The 4,673-nt window shown below is 39.8% G+C and overlaps 1 protein-coding gene and 1 pseudogene across 1 annotated transcript in view; both read left to right on the top strand.

Annotated features, from left to right (window-relative positions):
* Kcnk10 (potassium two pore domain channel subfamily K member 10) overlaps positions 1 to 4,673 on the top strand; it is a 156,763-nt gene that overhangs the window by 97,690 nt on the left and 54,400 nt on the right. The window lies entirely within an intron of this gene.
* Positions 3,556 to 4,055, top strand: LOC103742712 (annotated as a pseudogene).

Here is a 4,673-nt window from a genome sequence, read left to right as displayed (position 1 = left end):
ACCCGTGTCGTGCAATGCCTGCGGAGGTCAGAAGAGGCTGGCAGATCCCCTGGGACTGGAGTTACGGATAGCTGTTAGCTGCCATGTGGGTGCTGGGATTCAAACCCAGGTCTTCCGCAAGAACAGCTAGTGTTCTTAACTGCTGAGCCATCTCTCCAGCCCCTGTTATACACTTCTTATTTTACATTCTAGAAATGCACTAACATCAGCTATTGCAAGTGTTCCGTGTATCATTATAGAAGCCTTTTGTGACCTCCAGATCAGGTTAGGACATAAGAATTCACAGACTCACAGCAACCCAACAAGGAAACATGTGGCCTGGCCCCACTTGATTCTATAACTCTCAGCTAACCTGAGGGTATCGCTGTAGACTAGCAGATAAGGCCAGTGTTAGGGTAAATTGTTTTTAGCAGTCTGAATATTAGGATGAAGAAAGGTGTCGTGCATTCTAAGAGAACTTGAAAAATAATTAAAGTTGAGAAAGTTTGGGTTATTTCGAGAAGTCTATTTTTGGAAAAATGTTCTCCAGTACCCAGTATTGGATCCAAGAGATATCACGGAATATTAAATATAATAGAAAAATAAAACAGGTAATTTTATTGCTTTACAAAATTGTTAAATCATGATTTTGTCTGATGTACTGAAAAAGTTATTGCTATGTTGGACTATGAAGTATTGACTTTCAAAATAAAACACTAATGGTATTTATTAATTCTTAGTTGTTCGCCTTTGCTGCCAGGCATGCATCTTTTTATTCACCTTTGTCCTAATAATAGGAAGTACTATCCCTTCCCTACTCATGACCCTCAGGCACCTAGAGAAGAATCACCTATATACACTAAGAGATTCAGTGTTTAGCCAGAGTGATTAATTCAAAGGTGGCCAACAAGAATCTCTTGGGTTTTTGCTTCAACTTTGGAGGGAATGGTTTCTTCACTTTCTTACTGGTGGTATACCTGGAAAATGTAGACCCAAGGCACAGGGTCATTGCTTTTCTTTGGTAGGTTACTCTAGAGTTGAGCTAACATGATCAAGGCAGAGTAAGAAAAGGGTTAGTAGTAAATGGATCCTGTCCACTTCCTTTGAGCTCTCTGAATGGGACTACCCGAAAAATATTAAGAAACAAATATTAAATCTCTTATTCATCAGAGGGTCCATAAGTATCCTCTGCTTCCATGACCAATGCCTGACTCTTCTGGCCACTGTAGCTGCCTCTATTTTTGGGCCACATGATCTTGATTTACAGTGTTAGGCAGAGTCAACCTGTTGGACAAACCTCGGGGTTCTGTGTCCATAACTTTGCTGTCTGGGAGCCTGTTCCCTCTACATCAAGAGTCTGAGCACTGTTTCATATGGATTGTGCATAGATTTAGGATATTTATTCCAAATCAGAAGGATGCTGGTTACCAACAGGCAGCTACTACAAAACAAGAATGCAGACTGAAACAAAAATATACTCCCCACCCCCAAGCACACAGCGGTATTGTGGTGCAGAGTTAGTAGTAGAAGTTGAGTCCTTGTTCCATTCAATTTAGAAAAGTTTTCTTTTTCTTTCTTTTTTCTTTACTGAGAGAGAATGTATTTTAAGTTGAAAAGCATGTAGGTGAGTAAATTGTAATTCCAGAATATAGGGTCTTTATAAAGTCATACAGTTAGAGAAATTAAAAAAAAACCTTTGATACAATGTAAGAAAGAATAATTGTTCTTTCAAATACTTATGGAAAGTTCATTCATTGCAAGACTTGAATATGGCATGGTAATTCTGTCCAGGAGTCAGGGAAGCGGAACAGCTAGTGTGTGGAGCTGTGATCTCATTAACTATGAAGCACACAAATATTGTCCTGCTTGCTTGAGTTCATATAGTTTGCAACATAATATTATTATCCATATTTTCCCTTGCTAGTAACTGTAGAGTTCTTTGTGAAGCGCACTTTTGATGATCCTCTTGGGCTCACTATCCATACCATGATCACATGTTGTGGGAGGATTAGGCTGTTTCTACTTTTGTAACATCCTTAACATCACAATCAAAACCTACATGCAGGAAGTTGCTTTTCACCTCTAGTTGTTTCCTTGGAAAAGTTCCAAAGAGATTGCTCTGTTAAAGGGTACATTTAAGGTTTTACCAAATTGTTTGCAAGAAAGACTCTCACGAGCAGCATGAAGTTATATATTTTTCAGGCACAAAAATTAGGTTAATCATTTAGAATGTGGAGGGAGACACACACATACATACACATACACACACACACATAGACACACACACACACAGAGAGAGAGAGAGAGAGAGAGAGAGAGAGAGAGAGAGAGATAGATATTTTAGGAATAATAAAGCCTTTTCTGAAAAGCAGAAATGCTACTCAGTATCAAAGCACTTTTTAAAAAAAGCCTTTCTCTTGCTGAGGTGCACAGAGATTTACACTTATGCAATTGATCATCTGTATCTGTGAATTCATATCATGGGGGCAACCAAATGTGATTTGAAAACATTCAAAAGAAAAAAAGTTGTATGCACACTGGACTTTTCTCCATTTCATTATCCCTTGAACAATACAGTATAGCAGACATTTACATAACATTTGCATTGTATTAGGTAGTACAAGCAGTTTAGAATATATGGAAAGATGTGTTTAGGTTTATATGCAAATATACTATTTATATAAGGGAACTGAACAGCTGTGGATTCTGCTACCTGCAGGAGCTCCTGGAACCAGTCGTCCATGGACTCCAGGGGATGACTGTATAACAAAGGAAATATATTCAGGAACCTGTAGTTTGGAAATGTAGTCCAAACCAGTTAGACCAGAAGGAAGACAAACTGCTTGGTCTTGGTCAAAGGTACCCTGTAGTAGTCCATCTCTTTCTCCATAGCTAATTCAGATATGAGAAGTTCCCCTTGCCTTTTTGGTGGATCCATAGCAACTAGTTTTTCTAAGCTGAAGGAATGATGCTTATTCCATATGCTGGTGTTTTCCACAGAGCATCATTTACAGAATGGCAGGAAATGATGAAATTACTAATGGCTGTGAAATGCAATTAGATTTTTGTCTTTGTGGCATTCTTAGATTGAGTCATCTGGCTCTACCTATATCAAAAAGAGGCCCCTGGTCAGGTTTCAGGTGGTAGCTGGCGACTGTGTCACTTGCTTGGCAGCCTCAACTAAGGATTCTAAACCTGCCAAGATATGGAGGCAGCTGTTTGTACTTAACAAACACTTAGATTGGATGTTTAGCTCATGGATATGGAAATAGCAGTCATTACACCTAACATTCACTGATAAGGGACGACATGCTCTGATTGCATGGTCTCATTTATTCCTGTAATAACCACACAGGGGAGGTAGTAATCTCATATGATATATGGGAAGAATGAGACCTAGAGAAGGTAGATAACTTGCCCACTATGCCACAGTTAGTAAGCAGCACAGCCCAGTGTCATTCACCTGTGTCATTTACTAAGATCAGCAAGATTCAGCACAAGATGAAAATACGTGGTCTCTTATCAAAAAATGATTAAGGCTCTGCAGATGCCGCTGTCCTCTGTAGCCACTTGCTGTCAGCCATGGTCCACTTCACCATGTTCTTCAACATCGTGGTCGATGGTGAGCCTTTGGGTCGTGTCTCCTTGGAGCTGTTTGCAGACAAAGTTCCAAAGACAGAAGAAAACTTTCATGCTCTGAGCACTGGAGAGAAAGGATTTGGTTCTAAGGGTTTCTACTTTCACGGAATTATTCCAGGATTCATGTGCAGGGTGCTGATTTCACACACCATAATGGCACTGGTGGCAAGTTGATCTATGGGGAGAAATTCGAGGATGAGAACTTCATCCTGAAGCACACAGGTCCTGGTATCTTGTCTATGACAAATGCTGGACCAAACACAAATGGTTCCCAGTTTTTCATCTGCACTGCCAAAACTGAATGGTTGGATGGCAAACACGTGGTCTTTGGGAAGGTGAAAGAAGGTATGAGCATTGTGGAAGCTGTGGAGGACTTTGGATCCAGGAACAGCAAGACCAGCAAGAAGATCACCATTTCCAACTATGGACAGCTCTAATACTTTTGACTTGTGTGCATATTAACCCCCAGACCATTCCTTCTGTAGCTCAGGAGAGCACCCACCACCCCATCTGCTCACAGTATCCCATAATCTTTGTGCTTTTGATGTCTCGATGCAGTTCTTTGGGGTCTGTAGTCTCTTTATTCCCCCCTCAAGTCTAGCTGGATTGCAGAGTTAAGTTTATGATTATGAATAAAAACTAAGTAGGAAAAAAAGTGACTAAGAACGTCAAAATGGCAGCAGCAGAATGTTTAGCCAACACAGGACCAGGACCTTTCCACCCCATCTGCTCACAGTATCCCATAATCTTTGTGCTTTTGATGTCTCGATGCAGTTCTTTGGGGTCTGTAGTCTCTTTATTCCCCCCTCAAGTCTAGCTGGATTGCAGAGTTAAGTTTATGATTATGAATAAAAACTAAGTAGGAAAAAAAGTGACTAAGAACGTCAAAATGGCAGCAGCAGAATGTTTAGCCAACACAGGACCAGGACCTTTTTTTCTTTCTTTTTTTTTGGTTTCCAAAATATTTTTTTTAATATTCAAAAAAATTTTTTAGAAGAAGCATTTCTTTTTTTTTTGAACCAAAGTGGTCAACTTACATTAAAATTATGGCAATA

Source organism: Nannospalax galili, unplaced genomic scaffold (genome assembly GCF_000622305.1).
Source record: "Nannospalax galili isolate Female #2095 unplaced genomic scaffold, S.galili_v1.0 scaffold500, whole genome shotgun sequence".
Taxonomy (NCBI): domain Eukaryota; kingdom Metazoa; phylum Chordata; class Mammalia; order Rodentia; family Spalacidae; genus Nannospalax; species Nannospalax galili.
This window is presented reverse-complemented; position numbering and strand designations above follow the sequence as displayed.